This window comes from Lutra lutra, chromosome 4 (assembly GCF_902655055.1).
Source record: "Lutra lutra chromosome 4, mLutLut1.2, whole genome shotgun sequence".
NCBI classification, from domain to species: Eukaryota; Metazoa; Chordata; class Mammalia; order Carnivora; family Mustelidae; genus Lutra; species Lutra lutra.
The window spans coordinates 91633318-91651432 of NC_062281.1; the positions used below are offsets into that span (position 1 = coordinate 91633318).

At 44.9% G+C, this 18115-nt stretch overlaps 1 long non-coding RNA gene and 2 other non-coding genes across 3 annotated transcripts; 2 read left to right on the plus strand and 1 right to left on the minus strand.

Moving 5' to 3' along the window:
• Nucleotides 1-931: 931 nt before the first annotated feature.
• LOC125098740 (uncharacterized) lies at nt 932-8720 on the plus strand. Its single transcript, XR_007126939.1, has 3 exons — nt 932-1034; nt 1816-1892; nt 7809-8720. It is a non-coding gene; the product is annotated as an uncharacterized LOC125098740 (long non-coding RNA).
• Nucleotides 8342-8415, plus strand: TRNAN-GUU (transfer RNA asparagine (anticodon GUU)). The gene has a single exon. It is a non-coding gene; the product is annotated as a tRNA-Asn (tRNA).
• Nucleotides 8721-15058: 6338 nt separating the features above from the next.
• Nucleotides 15059-15222, minus strand: LOC125099593 (U1 spliceosomal RNA). The gene has a single exon (XR_007127299.1). It is a non-coding gene; the product is annotated as a U1 spliceosomal RNA (small nuclear RNA).
• Between the last annotated feature and the right edge of the window lie 2893 nt (nt 15223-18115).

Here is an 18115-nt window from a genome sequence, read left to right on the forward strand (position 1 = left end):
TAGTGTGGGTATGAGGGAAGCTAAAGACTTTTCCGTGGTCTTGGTAAAATTACGGACAAGAATGAACTCCAAGTAGAGAGCAGCACATACGAGAAAATCATTTTTATCACCCTGCTTATTTTATATTCCCCTAAGCGAGACCTTTGGGAGAAGGCTCATTTTTAATGCTTCTGGGTAAGCAGCACTGGGGGAGGGACGTGACAATCTCTGGCTCTGGAGGGGGAGACTCTGGAAAAGGAAGGTTCTTGGAGTCCAGTCGTTTGTTTAGTCCTGTTTTCAACAACTCTTTTCCTCTGCAAAGAGTGGGCGAGGTTGCCGAGGAGAGGCGCCCGGCGAGACACCCCGGGGTCCCCAACATCAGCCGGTGGACTCCGGGGGACGCAGCAACCCAGGCGGCGCGGACCGAGACCGCTTTCAGGAAGCTTCGGCGACCCCGAACCGGACCCCGGGTCCCGCCCCCGTACAAACCGCCGCCCTGCGCTTCCCCCCTACCTTAGCCGCTGCTCTGCACGCTCGGCCTGAACACTCCTCTTAGACGCCGACCTTTCTCTCGCACCACACAGCCGCTCCATCCGAAATCGCGTTTCTTCTCTTCTCGGCCGCGGTCTTGGAGCCACACGCTCTTCTCCCGCGGCCCGCCTGTGGCGAACAGCTCTCCCGACACCGGCGGCGAGGACTACGCTCGGACCCTGGGCTGGGCCGCCTTGGAGCCTCTTCCTGGGCTCTACGCGTTCAACGAGCCTTTTCGGGGTCCGGCCTCGAGAGGCAGGGCCCGGCCCTCCAGCGCGGCCCTTCTCGCCAGTCGGAGGTCCGCAACCCTGCTTGCCGCCTGCGCGCCAACTCCGGGCAGCGTAGATGAAATAGGTCGGACCTGCGACGCGCGCCGGCCGCAGGCGGCGAACTCGCGGGCCCCGCGCCGACTACCCTCGCGGCCCCGCAATCTGCACCCGCGGGCCCTAACGTCCCGGCGGGACTGAGCACCCAAGACGCCCCGGCAGGAAGGACTCGGAGGAGAAGGGCAGCCTCCCCTTTCGGTCCCGTCCGATATTAGCTTCCCAGAACGCTCTGGAAGGGACAGAAAAGGAGAGGTGGAAACAGAGCCAAGAGAAAGGAGGAACTCCATGGGATTTTCCTCATCTAAAAACCGCATGAAGATGAAATCGGGGTCCGGTCGCGGGTGACAGTTGAGTCGAGTCCCCCTCTCCAGGGGGAGCCAAAGCCTGCCTGGCTGTTGGTGGAGGAGAGACGTTAGGGTTTGAAGATGAGGGCCAAGAAGGAATACTTGAGATGTCTTTGGTGCAAAAAGGTGATTTTATTAAAGCAGGGGTTCAGGACCTGTGGGCAGAAAGAGCTGCCCTGTGGGGTCATGAGGAGTGGCTGACTACACACTCTAACGTTGGGAGGGGATTAGGAATACCGTAAATCTCTAAGGAATTTTGGAAGCAAGGTTTCCAGGACCTTGAGGGGACTAGTTATTGTTGGGAAAAGGTAATTTATTACTGTCTAGTAAAACCCAAGTCATGAGATCCTTCAGAGGTATATTGGTGGGTCATATACTTTGGAGATGTTTGCCAACATGTATTTTGGGGGTAGAGAAAGAAGTTTCCAAAAGAATTTTTATTTGTTAAGATAGACTTACAGGATCCTGGGGTTTGGGCTAAGATTGCCTTTTGGTCTTAGCAAAATATTAACATCCAGGCAGCTGAGTTCCTAAAGGAATGTCACTCTGCCTGTTTCAAGGACTTGTCAATGGGCTGTTATCTGGTAAGGAAATTTAATAACTTTTCTTCTGCTTTTTCCCCACATCATCTACAGTGAGTAAGCAGCCCCTGTTCCTTTTGGCACTTGAACATCTCTCCCTGGGCTTTCTGTGGGTTCCAAGCATACAACTGGTAAGTCTATTTATTTAAAAAAAAATTTTTAAAGATTTTATTTGGTAAAGAGAGAGAACATGAGGGGGCAGGTGAGGGGAGGGTCAAAGGGAGAGGGAGAAGCAGACTCCCAGAGGAGCAGGGAGCCCCAACGTGGGCTTGGTCCCAGGAGATCATGACTGCTACTGCCCCTCGGAACAATTTGTTACTTAAACCCCTGGAGGATTTTCCTAGTTGCCAAGCACATTTAGAGATGGCTTTAAGAAAAACATATACTGGCAACAGGTCTTTGGGGAGAAGGACGATAAACGACCATGAAGCTGGGCAGCTGGGGATACCCGGCTTGCTCAGGGTGGAAGGCCGCCCCTTCACAGAAGCTGGGCAGCTGGGAACGCCTGGTCAGCTTAGGGTGGAACGAAAACCGCCTGCTTCCCTTTTCCGTTATCGCTCCTTTCTCTTCCCAGCAGTGCCTGTTGTTTTTTAGATGTGTCCTTTGAATGTGCTTGGTTAACTATAAACTTTGTCCTCCTTCTTGCTTGTCCGCAAGACATGTGACTAACGTTTGACCTTCATGGGTCCTTCTGTTGGCTATTGTTTCTATCTAATAAAAGTGAGACTGTGGAGTTGCTCATGGCAGCAGTCTTTTCGACTGTTGTCCCCTGCTCCCAATCCCTTACAGCTGACTTGTTTGTGCCTAATTCTTCTCCCATCGCTGACTGGAAGCAGCACATGACCTGAGCCAAAGGCAGAAGCTTAACCAACTTAAGATTATTTTCAATGCACTTAAAGAGTACTTTAGAAAAGGAAACAATTTCCTTTGCTAAAAGATTTTATTTACTAATTTTATTATTTTGTCTAAAATAGATAAAATTTATTAATTTGTCTCTTTGAGACACAGGAGAGAGGGACAAGCAGGAGGAGTGGGAGAGGGGGAAGCAGGCTTCCCACTGAGCAGAGAGCCCAATACAATCCAGGGCTCAATCCCAGGACCCTGGCATCATGACCTGAGCCAAAGGCAGCGCAGTCGCTTGATGACTGAGCCACCCAGGCGCCCCTCAAAAGAAATTGTTTCTGATGGCTTTTAAATGAAGACTTTAAGGTGTGGGAGCAACTGTAGAAACCGCTTTTAGGCAACTGGCTTGAGTGATGGAATGTAGAAAGGGCCCATGCCACCCCCTCCAGCTGAATACCAGGTGACCCCCCTCAAAATATCTGTAGGCCCTAAATAACCAGTGGGCTATTTACAACCAGACACAGTTACCAAAAAAGGGAAAATGCCATACATCGCTATACCTCATCTTCCTCCTCTAAATACAGCCGGCACCCACTGCCTGGTTGCAGAAGTCTCTGCTTTGCTGACCTGCCCACTGCTTCCTTGAGGTGTATTCAACAAACTTCTATCTCCTTTGTTCTGCCTCAGGTGAATGCTTTTACCACCGGTACCACCACCCCCCTCACCCCATCAGGCAGGCCCCACATTTGGGTGCCCCATTCCAACAAGGGACACCACAGCAACTACAGCTGAGAGTGTCACACACCTTGCGGCACTTCAGCTAGGTTTGACCCCCAGGTTGCGCCTGTCTTACTTTCCATGCATTGTTTATGGAACTTACCTAAATATGCATTAAAAGAATATGTAACAAATACATCAAGTCCACCTTTTGCTATCTTTACACAGAAAAGAAGAATCAATGATAAAGTGTGGTAAGATAGCCTTTAAGTACCTGGTATGTCCATTAAAATTCTTGCTCTCTTATATATAACCATTTAGCCTCCTTTTATCCAAAATCTGATGATATCCATGGCCAAACCCTAAAATCCGTTTACTGGTTCCAGCTTATTCTTTCTCCTACTGTATGTAAACCTCACTCCCATCTTCCTTTATATGCCCAAAAAAAAAAAAAAAAAAAAAAAAATCCACTCTCCTGTTGCCACTTTGCAACCTTATGCTTGACAAATCAGCCCAATAAATGGGGCTCTCCATAACTCTTCCTATAAATTAAGCAGAAAATTTAAATAACACGTTATTTTTCATGATCAGCAATAATCAAAAGGCCTTGAAAGTGAACTAATTTTACTTCAAGAAAAAATCCAGAGGAAATGTTAAGTATTGTAGACATTGTGCCTCTCCATTATCTTTGCAGAAAACTGAGTATTTATTCTCCTCGGAGGGTACAAAAGAGTATCTTTAGCCACATGATCAACCAGGACATGTAAGGACATGGATACAATACTAAAGTGAGAGGGGCAAAATACAGCATACTTTGATCTGTGTGATTACATAAGCATATGCATATTTTGAAATTTATTGAGCTGTGCAAAAAAAAAAAAAAAAACAAAGTTGGCAAACTTAAGGATACCTGGGTGGTTCAGTTAGTTAAGGGTCTGACTCTTGATTTCAGCTCAGGTCATGATCTCAGCTTTCTTAAGATTGGACTCTGCCCCGGGGCATGGAGTCTGCTTAAGATTCTGTCTCTCCCTTTGCCCCTCCTCATTTGTTCTCTCTCTTTAAAAAGGAAGGGTGCCTGGGTGGCTCAGTTGGTTAAGCGACACCTTCCGCTCAAGTCATGATCCTGGAGTCCCTGGATGGAGCCCGGCATCAGGTTCCCCACTCAGCAGGGAGTCTGCTTCTTCCTCTGCCCTTCACCCTGCTCTGGCTCTCACTCTCTCAAATAAATAAATAAAAATCTTTAAAAAAAAAAAAAAGCTGGCAAACTACCTAACTTTTAAGACTTACTATAAGCTCTTCTAAGCAAAGCAGTGGACCGTAAGCATATGGAAGATAATATAGATAAATGGAACTGAGTTGAGAGGCCTGAAATAGACTCACAACTATGGTTACCTGTAGACTCATTCATATGGTCAGCTGTTTTTCAATAAGGACTTAAACCAATTCAGTGGATATAGGAATGTAATTGAAACCAGTGGTGTTGGGCACCTGGGTGGCTCAGTGGGTGGAGCCTCTGCCTTCGGCTGGGGTCATGATCTCAGGGTCCTGGGATTGAGTCCCACATGGGGCTCTCTGCTCAGCAGGGAGCCTGCTTCCTCCTCTCTCTCTCTCTGCCTACTTGTGATCTCTCTCTGTCAAATAAATAAAATCTTAAAAAAAAAAAAAAAAGAAAAAAGAAAAGAAACCAGTGGTGCTGGAAGAAACTCTATTCCTGCCTCACAAAAGTTAATTTTTTGTAACTCACAGATCAAAACATTAAGTTTTTAGAAGAAAACATACAAAAATATTTTTGTGAACTGGGTAGGCAAATAATCCTAGCACAGGGCACAGGAAAAAAAATCATTATAAGAGAAAGCAATAGTAAATCAGACTTTATCGGCATTTTTAAAAATCTACTGAAAAAGAAACCATTATGAAAGGAAAAAAGCAAGCCATAGACTGAGACTAAGTATCCAAAAAATGTAACTGATCAAGTATCTGTGTCCAGAATATATTATGACCTCCTGATTTTTTTTAAAAATCAAGTAATGCATCTTTTAAAATATGGCTGAAGGACTTGAACAGACACTTTAAAGATATATTAGTCAATAAACACGTTAAGAGTGCTCAGTATCATCAGTTGTCAAGAAAATGGGAATTAATACCACATTGAGATACCATTACACTCAGTAGAAGAAATAAAATTAGAAGTCTGAAAACACCAAATCTTGGTAAAGAAGTGAAACAATGTGAAAAAAATCATTCATGACATTTGTTAATGAACAATAAGGCAGAAAGCTGCCTTTCTTCCAACAAGGGATGGAAGTATGTATATATGTGTGTGTGTGTGTGTCTGTGTGTGTGTGTGTGTGTGTGTCTGTGTATACACATACACTCTGTGGGAATGTATAGCCTAAAGCAGGAACAGAGAGAAGGTTACTGAATGAAAATTTACTAAGAGGAAAGAAACACCGGAAGTAAGGGAGAATATGGCTAAATCAATCCAAGGGACTCTTGCTGCAGGCTGGCCAAAAATGATCAGACACCACCCTGGAGGATGGTGGAGGATGAGGAACCTGACCAAGTATCTGGGGAGGGGGAATCCCGGTTGACAGGACTTGGCAGGCTTCTTGCTAAAACTGGACACACAAAGACAAACCTAGAAGCTTGAAAATTAGGGCTTACTTGAGAAGATAGTTTAGAGGCCTGATAGAGTCTGGTTAAGGAGAGAATTTTTTTTTTTTTTTTTTTTTTAGATTTGTACTTGGTAAATTTATTTCTAAAGTTAAAGATATAAACAAGCTCATTAAAGAGTGTCAGAAACTTGTCAAACATCAAATGGCTGTTATATAACAACACACCGAAGTTTGGGTTATTACATACAGATTTGCATCTTCATTTTTTTTTTAATTTTTATTTTTTTCAGCATAACAATATTCATTATTTTTGCACCACACCCAGTGCTCTATGCAATCCGTGCCCTCTACAATACCCACCACCTGGTGCCCCCAACCTCCCACCCCCCACCCCTTCAAAATTCTCAGATCGTTTTTCAGAGTCCATAGTCTCTCATGGTTCACCTCCCCTTCCAATTTCCCTCAACTCCCTAAGGAGAGAATTTTTGTCAACAACCAGAGCCCTCATACATTGTGGCATGACCATAAAATGGTACAACTACTTTGGGAAACATTTTGGCAGTTTCTTATAAAATTAAACATACACCCCCTCCCCTTTTGATTCCATCAAATATCCTCTCTTAGGTGTCTGTCCAAGAGAAATTTAAAAAGAATGTGTCTACAGAAACACTTATAAGAATGCTCAGAGCAGCTTTATTCACAACAGCTCAAATTTGAAACAGCCCAAATATCTATTATTATGAGAATGGTAAAGAAATTTTGAAATATCTATGCGATGGAATCCTACTCAGCAATAAAAAGGAATGAAAATCTGATTCACTCAGTAACATGGGTTAAATTCGAAGACGTTATACAGGGAAGAGTAAGTAGACATAAGCATACATACTCTGTATGTATGATCCCATTTACAGGAATTTCTAGAAAGAGCAAAACTAATTTAAGGTGAAATAAATAAGGATAGTGGTTGTCAAAAGATTCGGAAGATAATGGCAATATTCATGATTCTGCAGCTTTTAACATGAATGATCCAGTATTTCCTAAATCCAAGCACAATGACAACAGAATTAAGTAGAACGGCTCTTAGTCCCATTTTACAGAACAAAGAATGAGATAATTGAAGTGTATTTATCCAAGCCATACAAGGGCAAAAACCATTTTTTTAACTTAAGCATGATTAGTGTTATTAGTTTTGGGTGTGCAATATGATGATTCAAATTTTCTATACATTACTCGGCGCTCGTGTACATGTACGTGTACTCTTAATCCCATGTATCTATTTCACTCATCCCCCCCCTCACCCCCCACCCTGCCACCAAGGACAGAACCATCTTTACAACCAAGAGCTCGTCCTCTGGAGCATACATTAGTTGGGTCTGTCTTCTCAGACCTCAGGGTATCAGAGTTCTTCAGCTGTAGGGATCGGAAGAAAAAAGAGAGGGAGAGCGCAAATGAGGGAGAGATGGAATTATAAATGCTTTCATCCCCTTCCTGTCTTCCTCCCTCCCTCCTCCTCTCTCCCTCCTCTTTTTCAACCCCCGCACCGTCTCTGACCCTTCCCCCACAGTTATAAAACAAAAACAATTCTTACTTTCAGGAAGCGCCTTCCGTTCCCCCCCCCACCCCGCACAAGCCTCCTAGGAGGTCTCATTGCGTTTTTCCTCCCCTCCCCCGGCTCCCTCCCCTAGCTGAGGTTTCATTTCCGCCTACTCCAACCCATACACAACTTCGCGGGGCTGGGAGTGGGGAGCTCAGGCGCCGAGGGGGCTCCCTGGGCCTTTCCCGTTGCCGCTGCACGGGAGGCTGAGCAATCCGAATAAAGGCTTTATACAAAGAACTTTCTACTTTGAAAAACTTCCTTATTTCCATTCTCAGGGTTCTTCGTGGGACTAGAAGCTAAACAGCAATGTATTCAACAGGTCTTGACAGTGCTTCCTGGTGAGTTGCAGACTCTGTTCTCTGAGGGGAGACCCCACGACCCCGACCTTCCTGGAGTCCGGTGTTAGACACGGGAAACCAAACACACCGTTCCCGTAGGGCTCTGGAGGAAGGGCAGGCAAACTCTCATTCTCGGGTGAAGGTGGACCAGTGGAAAAAGCCACCAAGGGAGCACAACAGGCCTTCAGTTTCCCGCAGACCCCACGGAGCTCAGGTGCGGGGAACTGCGGCCTCGGGGTCTCTGCAGGTGCTGACAATGAGGCCGGTAAGGAGCAAGGTGCGCAAGGCCGTTCCGCTGCCCTTTTAGTTTCAGAATCACCCAGCGCACCCAGTTTCAAATGAGACGGACAACGTGATTCATCTCTGTTCTGCAAAGCCTTAGAAATTGCAGTTTTCCAGCAGAATGGGCACAGTACATTCCGGGGTGGGAGTTCCAATTGCTTATGGAATCAACCATAGCACACTGTCAAGTCTCTGTGGCGCAATCGGTTAGCGCGTTCGGCTGTTAACCGAAAGGTTGGTGGTTCGAGCCCACCCAGGGACGGAGTGTGTGACTTTTAACTCAGTTCCGTGTCTTTCCTGCTGTTTATCACCTGCACATTTCCTCACATGAAATCTGTGACTTGATTCTGGGTCCTGTCCGCTTCGTATCAGCTAACTCTTAATTAAGACCCACCGGCCCACCCCACCTCCCCAACCTGATTCTCGTAATAAAAGAGTATCTGCTAACCTATCAGCTTTATACCCCTCAACCTGAACTCCTGACAGAAGAACCCAGGATCTGGTGGGGTACAATTTTTTATTCGGCCCTTAAAAGATTGGATGAATAACTTAGACTTTGGTGACTCAATTTTTAAAAAGTGTACATTTGTTTGCATTCATTGTTCAAAATTGCTTACTTTGGGAGGATTGTTCTTAAGGGTGCTTACTTTTAAAAAATATTAAGGCTTGGGCGCCTGGGTGGCTCAGTGGGTTAAGCCGCTGCCTTCGGCTCAGGTCATGATCTCAGGGTCCTGGGATCGAGTCCCGCATCGGGCTCTCTGCTCAGCAAGAAGCCTGCTTCCCTCTCTCTCTCTCTCTCTCTCTGCCTGCCTCTCCGTCTACTTGTGATCTCTCTCTCTCTGTCAAATAAATAAATAACAAACATTAAGGCTGTTATTTTTTAGAGCAGTTTTAGGTTCACAGCGAATTGAGGGGAAGGTACAGAGTTTTCCCACATACTTCCTGCCCTCCACCCACACATGAATAGACTCCCTCATTGTTAACATCCCCCACTGGAGGGCTGCATTTGTTACAACTGATGAACCTACATTAATACATCATAATCACCCAAAGGCCATAGTTTACCTTGTGGGCTCACTCTTGGCAGTCTACATTCTTTGGGTTTGGACAAATAGATAACTATCCACCATTAGTTTCACACAAAGGATTTTCACCCTCCTAAAATCCTCTGTGCCCCCTTTCTGGCAACCACTGATCCTTTTACTGTTTCCACAGTTTTGCCTTCTCCAGAATGTCCTATAGTTGGAATCATACCATGTAGCCTTTTCAGATCAGCTGTTTCATGTAGTAATATGCATTTAAGATTCTTTGATGTCTTTTCAAGGGCAGTTCATTTCTTGTAAGTGTTGAGTACTATTACTTCAGCTTATCCCTTCACCTCCTAAAGGACACCTTGGTTGTTTCTAAGTTTCAGCAATTGTGAGTAAAGCTGCTATAGGCATGGGTGGGCAGGTTTTTGTGTGGGCTAAACTTTCAACTCCTCTGGCTAATAGCAGGGAGCCTGACTACTGGCACCTATATTAATAAAATATTTTTAGTTTTGTAAGAAATTGCAAACTGTCTTCCAAAATTGCTGTGCCATTTTGCATTCCCACCAGCAGTAAACCACTGTTCCTGTTGCTCTATGTCTTCACCAACATTTCTGTGTTGATTGTGCCTCAGTTTTTTTCATATGTGTCATGAGGCCAACAATGGTAACCTGTCCCCAGGAAGTGCCTGGACTTGGTAACTGCTCCATTAATAATGTCCTGATCAGTGGAACCCTCATAATTATCCTCTGTATTCTTTTGACAGAGGCATTTCTTCCATAGTATGTGTACTGTTTATTTAACCTCTTTCATATTGCTTTTGCATTTAAGTCAGTTACATGATTTTATGATTCTGAATAGGCTGTAGCCATCATGCTCACACACATGCCTTTGGCCACCTGTACAGGTATTCCTATAGTTTACAGACCTGGAAGTGCTATATATTATAATATTCATAGGGCTTTCTGCTCAGCAGGGAGCCTGCTTCCCTTCCTCTCTCTCTCTGCCTGCCTCTCTGCCTACTTGTGATCTCTGTCAAATAAATAAATAAAATCTAAAGAAAAAAAAAAGATATTCTGAAAAGGGAAATGGTTCCCTCCTGACTTAACTAAGGGCAGGTACAACACAGGGTCTTTGTGAACATTACACAGAGACATTCTACTGCATATGTTGGACAGCTAACCTTTCAGGATGCAGTCATTGAATACAGAGTCCTCCAATCACTGTCATTGTTTTCTGTACTCAGCTTAGTCTAGGATGGACTGCTCAGAGTGATGGCTTTGCCTCCTGCCAAGTAGCTTATCCAAGAGGAGAAAAATCCCTCTGGCTCCAGACTCCAGATGTTTTTTTTCTCTCGGGGGGTGCCTCTCGGGATTGTGAGCCCCATGTTGGCTGTAGAGGTTGCTTAAATAAATAAAACTTGAAAAAGATAAATGTTGGTTTTGCTTTTATTTGATGGAAACAATCTCTCATGCCTGTCTTCCTTGCTATGCAATGGTGAACTGGCATGCAGATTTAACTACAGTATTCCTTGACAGTTTGCTTTTTGCGATGTCCATAAAAATTAGCCCATCTGAGACATCTCACCGGAGCCAATAGAATCCTGCCCTTGACCAGCTCCTGCACACTTGGACCATTGGTGCTGTTGGCTCCGTCTTCTGTTAAATCTCGTATGAGCAGAAAGTGAGCTCTTTGCCTTTTATATACTAAGTGGGGTGACTGGAAAACTTTCTTTCTCTCATTGTGCATCATTGTTTTCTCCTATCAGCAGGCATCAGTGTGTGATTGTGGTTTAATTTTATGAAATAAATTCCAGGAGCTAATCTCTGATGAGTTATTGGTTGATGGGGATCAACCAAGTGATGGTTGATGGGGATCTACTCCCTGTTAGGTCAGAGATGACAACTAATCTGGCCTGTGAGTCTTGTTGATTGTTGTCCCGAGGATTCTGGTCAGTACTTTCCGGTATTTGATACTACAGCAACAAGAAGCTTATCTTCCCAATATTTGGTATGAACCCAATACTTATCAATATCTGCAAAAGTGGAATGTCTATGATAAGGATGACCTTAATACATAGTGATCTCCCTGTAGGAACTCTTGGCTTTAGTAACTACTATATCTAAAAGGGATCTTAGGGTGCCTGGGTGGCTCAGTGGGTTAAGCCGCTGCCTTCGGCTCAGGTCATGATCTCAGAGTCCTGGGATCTCAGAGCCTGCTTCCTCCTGTCTCTCTGCCTGCCTCTCTGCCTGCTTGTGATCTCTCTCTGTCAAATAAATAAATAAAATCTTTAAAAAAAAATAAAAGGGATCTTAGCACAAGAAGAAAACAAAATTTTTAACATGCAAGGGGCAACCTTCTTTGATTAGTATATACAATTTTCTAAATAGTTGAGTAAAAAAATGTTAATGTCTATTAAGGATTCTATTTTATTTATTTATTTTTTTTAAAGATTTTATTTATTTATTTGTCAGAGAGAGCGAGGGAGAGAGAGTGAGCACAGGGAGAGAGAGTGAGCACAGGCAGACAGAATGGCAGGCAGAGGCAGAGGGAGAAGCAGGTTCCCTGATGAGCAAGGAGCCCGATGCGGGACTCGATCCCAGGACGCTGGGATCATGACCTGAGCCGAAGGCAGCTGCTTAACCAACTGAGCCACCCAGGCGTCCCAAGGATTCTATTTTAAATTACAACACTAAGTAAAGGAAAAACATATAACAGACAAGCAATTAAATCAACAACATGTGCTTTTCTGACAAGTCAAGATTTATTACTTTTCATAATGGCAAGCAAGTTTGGTTTGATAAGAATGGATGAAAAGCAATGACTTCATGGGCAGATATATACACAGGGAAAGAGAATGTCCTGTTAGACTCAAAAGGGTATCACAGAACTACTCTGATTTTCAGCAGTGAGGGGGTCCTTCAGGGACCTCCTACTGTTTAATCATTTCCTTTTGTGTCCTTCACTAGCAAGACTTGTTCATAGACAGGTCACCTTTGTTTCCACATTAAATGATGTTACTTACCACAATTAGTTCCTTTAGAATGCCCATTAGTCTGATGGAATTCTTCCCTTTAATAAATATGTTTTCTTAGAAACAAATCAGTATATTTTCTCTTCCTCTGCAGGGAAAGACAATTAGGTCTCTAAAAATTTAATAAGGGTGGGGGGCGTGTGGGGGGCTCAATGGTTTAAGCCTCTCTACCTTTGGCTGGGGCTTCGCTTTGGCTTGGGTCATGATCTCAGGGTCCTGGGATCGAGCCTGTATCAGGCTCTCTGCTCTTTGGGGAGTCTGCTGCTCTCTCTCTGCCTACTTGTGATGGCTCTCTGTCATATAAATAAATAAAACCTTTAAAAAATTTGATCAGGGTAGTAATAATAATTTATGTACATTTATATATATAAAACTAAAATAAGAAATTAAGACTATCTGGGAAAATTATTATGTATGTTATAAGTATGATATTTAATCATTTTAAAGTAGGCTCCACCCCACCCCCACCCAATATGGGGCTTGAACTCACCACCCGGAGATCAAGAGTCACATACTCTGCCACCTGAGCCAGCCAGGCACCCCTAAATGTGATATTTCCTTAAAGATTTTGTTCCTGAATTTGCAACACGGAAAAAAACCAAATTTAATTCACGACCTTGACTGGGTGGTACCCAAAAGAGAGAAAGAGAAATGGAAGTTGATAATGGAGAGGAGCATTAGTGTTTTTTTTAAAGATTTTATTTATTTAGTTGACAGAGACACGGCGAGAGAGGGACACAAGCAGGGGGAGTGGGAGAGGGAGAAACATGTGGGGCTCAATACGAGGATCCAGGGATCATGACCTGAAACAAAGGCAGACGCTTAACGACTGAGCCACCTAGGTGCCAGAATTAGTATTTTTAAATAATTTAAATATGTGACATATAAAGGTCATGGAAAAAGTTTATGTCATGTATTTTTTTATTAACACAGGTGACTCCTTAGAAAAATTAGAACGGGGGGTGCCTGGGTGGCTCAGTGAGTTAAAGCCTCTGCCTTCAATGCAGGTCATGATCCCAGAGTCCTGGGATCTAGCCCCGCATCTGGCTCTTTGCTCAGCAGGGAGCCTGCTTCCTCCATCTCTGCCTGCTGCTCTGCCTACCAGTGCTCGCTCGCTCTCCATCAAATAAAGAAATAAAAATCTTTTTTTAAAAAAAGTTACAGATTTCCTTTCAGATTTGTTTTAAGATTTATTTTGCCGCTTCCTGACCGCTCACGGGAGAAGAATGAAGCACAAACAAGTCAGCTGCCAGAGAGGGAGCAGGTGACAGATGACGACAGTACCATCGCCCCAAACCACAACTCCGTCCCATATTTATTAGATACAACCTAACAACCAACATCGGAGAAGACAACCCTTATTTATGAGTCATAGGTCTTGTAGGTAAACAAGGAATGCTGAGTCATACTTAATCGCAAGTCTTACAAGTAAACAAGAAGAGTACTAACGAGGGTGTGCCTGGTCGAGCAGCTTGGAATTTGTGGGAGAGTAGAGCACTTAAAGGGATTACCTTAACAGCGGGCTTTCCCTGGGGCAGGGGAGACAACGGAAAAGGGATGCAGGCGGGTTCCGCCCTGAGCGAGCCTGGCATCACCAGCTTCAAGGACGCGTATCACATCCTCCCCACCAGAGGATCGCTGCCAGTGCCGCCTCTCGTGGGGGTCCGCCTCCGGTAAAACCTGGCGGCTGCCCCCACTAAATGCTACACCGCGAGGGCCTCCGCCGAACGACCTCTCTTTGCACGGGTTGTCAGGTTGTGCTGCCGCTGCTCACTCACTGGAGGGTGCTGTAGTTCTGAGGTCGATGGTTCCGAGACCTAAATTGGAAGTGCACTAGCCTGTTTTTGAAGCAAAGCCTTGAATCCTTATTCCGCTTTTACCTAGCCGGTCGGCTGAGCTTATGTATTAACTCTGAGATGCTTCCAGCCCAGGAGATTACATTCTGACCACAGAAAGCGTTACTTCACAGTCCCTGGGCGGTCCACAGCCACTGAACATTGATCCCTGGTGTAACTTTTTAATAAAATCAGTTTTCATCATGTCCAGAGTGTCTGCAGTGTGGCGCCCCAAGTAACGACCTACCAGTCAACGATGATAGGTAGAGTGCTTGGGTCCCAGGCCTAATCTACAAATTTAAATGCGCTACTTACTGACTCCTTCGACAGACGCCACTGATACCAAATTGCCCTCACTCGCCGTGTGAGAACACAGATACGGAGAGGATGCAGTTAGTCTGGACACTTGAGTGGGCGGGACTTGAAAGCAAGAGTTTGAGCCTAAGATAGCCAGGCTCCAGAAGATAGACTCAAAACCACTAATACTTCCCTTGTTTAAAGTAATGGTGGAAGGGGCACCGAGATGGCTCAGTGGGTTAAGGCTTCTGCCTTCAGCTCAGATCATGATCTCAAAGTCCTAGGATCAAGCCCCGCATTGGGCTGTCTGCTCAGCAAGGAGCCTGCTTCCACCTCTCTCTGCCTGCCTTTCTGCCTATTTGTGATTTCTATCAGATAAAACCTTAAAAAAAGGTGGAAATGCTCGAAAGAAACAGTCTGTTCTTTTGAAAATACACCTATTCCTACAACAGGTAGGAAACTATTTCCTGTACTTTCCCAACACTCTTCACTTCTTAATACTACAATTACTCCTGCAAAATCTCCGCCTTAAACTCTCCTCTGGAAAAAAAAGAGAGTCCTTCTATTACGTTTTGTAAAAACACTACACTTAACAAGACGCCCCACGATATACAGAAGCAATAAAATCTAACATAAAACGCTCTCTTAGCTCAAACAGTAAAAACACAAAAAATAAAAGAAAACAGGACTAGCCTTAAAACTCGTTAAGTGCAGGGGAGAGCGCGCACGCAGTCCCCCACTACCACAAATTATGCAGTCGAGTTTCTCACATTTGGGGAAATCGCAGGGATCAGCACATCCGGAGTGCAACGGATAAGCCTCGCCCTGGGAAAACCACCTTCGTGATCATGGTAACTCCCCGGCCAGGTAAGTATGACTTCCAGGCTCTACGCCCCACACCAGCGGCACACGCCCTGCACTCTTCACACACGCCCACTTCCCTCCCCACCACTCTTGAGCCTCCCGACGCCTTCCACGCACGCAGCACAACGAACCTCCGTCAACCGCCCCGCACTCCTTCCCGGAGCCCCGGAGATCCCATTGTATTTAGGCGGCAGCGGTCGGAATCATCAGCCCCTGCGCTGCTATATTTACATAGCACACGCCCTCCTCGTGACGTCACAACAACCCTGACCTCCGGCCTAACTCCTCCCTCACACCCACCCCTCCCCGGCCCCGCTCGTCCTCTCTTTCCTTCCCAGCCCCATCCGCCGCGGCGGCGGGCGTGGGTTCTGAACCTCTGTTGGCCTGCAAGGAGCCTGACAGGCTGTTCCTGCCTCTGTGCCTTTCTTCAAATAATGCCTTTCAGTGTGTAAAATAGAACAAAGCAAAGGGGTTCCTTTCAGATCCAGTCAGTCAGCTTTGTGATTGCAGCACTGTGTGTACATCTATTAACACTCACGAGGCATCACAACTGGTGGCGAAATCTAGTCCGTTCTTCAAAGTTCAGTTGCATGCACGGAACATCTCATTCATTTCACTTTCTAACCCTTCGATATGGGAAAGTTTTGGATTTTTTTTTTTCCTTCTAGTCCTTTTCTGGAACACACGTTATTCTGAAAGCAGAAAGAGTTAAGGGTCCTCAAACAAAGCCTAGACGTCGCTTTCGGGACACAGGGTAAGTCATTTTTGGCCCGATTGTTTTCCATGATCTCTGATGCCCTACCTCGCTCCTCGCCTGAGCACACTTCTCCAGGAACTTCCCAAGAGGTGTCAGAATTACAAAGCAATGCAAAACCTTTAGTTAAGAATTTTAAGGGAATTCAAGAGAGTGCAAAAGCTAACAGTCTCTACCAAGGCTAGGAATTAGCCTAACCGTATCAGAGACAATAAATCAATGGTAAAACTCCCAGTACCTTTTCCAAAAGTAAACAAGACCCTGTATTCCTTACCAGAGATAAGGAGCCCTAGACCCCACCCAGCATGCCCAAAGCCCCTCTTCCCCCTGGCCAACTACCTCTGCTGCATCAAAGTGTTACTCTCGGCCCTAGGAGGAGCACCAGCTTCATTAACATAACATCAGATGCACCTTAGAGGCCTGTTTTCTAAGTGGGATTGCAACATTCTGTCTGCCTTTACAGGCTATGACCAAATCCCCCTTTTCTGAGAATCCTAACCCTAGGTAGAAAGAACCTACTTGGGGAGCCGCAGCTTTAGAATTTATTCCCCCTCCCCTTCCCATGATATCCTTACTTGCTGCAAAGTTTCCTTTGTGGGGCAACTCCACCTGGTGTAGTCTCTCTACCTGTCACTCACCAAGGAGGGGAAGTCATGTTAGTTTGGTTCCAACTCGTGCTTGGACCTCCTGAACTCATCCCTCTTTTCCTGAACTAAATGTCTGGAGTTTTTTGTTTGTTTGTTTGTTTGTTTTTTAAGGATTTCATCTATTTATTTGACAGAGAGAGAGAGAGAGAGAGATCACAAGTAGGCAGAGAGGCAGACAGAGAAGGGGAAGCAGGCTCCCCCCTGAGCGGAGAACCGGATGCCGGGCTCAATCCCAAAACGGTGAGATCATGACCTGAGCCGAAGGCAGAGGCTTAACCCACTGAGCCACCCAGGAGCCCCTAAATGGCTGTTTTTGACTCCCTTGCTTTTACTTTGGTTTCTAGCAAGTGTTCTGGAGGTCAACCTCCCAATCTAATTGAACCTGTGAATGTCAAAGAAAGAATCAACGGAAGCTACAGAGAACTACAAAGTGGTAAGCGAGAGTGGCACTAGTGCCTTCAGTTGTTGCTGTTGTTGTTTTTAATTACATCTCTCAGTTAAACTGACTTTGATCCAAAGAAGGGCATTGCTAAAAAGAAAACCGCAGACCCAGAATGGCTTCACATAGATTGAGATGCCAAATCCGTAGAGGAGGAGGACTTAATACCTAAGCTAACTGAAGTTTCACACTGTCCCGTCAGGAATGTAATCTTGAACCAGTCAACACGGAGTTTCCTGGTCAATACTAGGAAGTTTTCGGATAGATCCCCTTTTTCTCCCCTTGCCTAACATTACATTCCTTGTTAATGAATTCCCTCCTCCTCCTCATCTCCCCCACTCCCTTCCCTTCTTTAACGCCCTCTCTCCTCCTCTGAAACCTTTTTGTTTCAACTCAGTGGAGCTCTCCTCTACTTGCTAGACGGAATGCGGCCCTATTCATGAATTTTTAATAATAAAGCTAATTAGATTTTTAAATGTACTTGGTTGAATATTTTTTTTTTTAACATTTACTTATTTGACCGCAGAGAGAGGAACATAAGCAGGGGGAGTGGGAGACCCAGACTCCCCATGGGGCTCCATCCCTGGGACCTGGGAGCATGACCTGAGCCAAAAGCAGACGCTTCATGACTGAGCCACCCAGATGCCTCTGAATTCGGTTTTTAAACAGGTATTAGGGTAAAGTTTGCCTCCTAGAATTAGTCAGGGAATGTTCTGTCTTCTATTTTCTGAAAGATATTGTAGAGAATTGGTATTGTTTCCTTAAACGTTTGGTAGAATTCAGCAGTGAAACTAGGTCTGGTTTTGTTTTCAGAAGCTTATTGAGTCCATTAGGCCTTATTTCTCCTTGTGAGAGTTTGCGTAAATTGTGTCTTTCAAAGATCTGGTTCATTTCATCTAAGTTATCAAATCTGGGAGCAGTTGTTCCTTATAGTCCTTTATGGTAATTTAATGTCCGCGCAATCAGTACTAAGGGTCTTCCATTTCTGGTAGTACTAATTTCTATGTTCTCTATTTCTTGTTTAGTTTGGCTAGAGGTTCATCAATTTTATTCATCATTCCAAA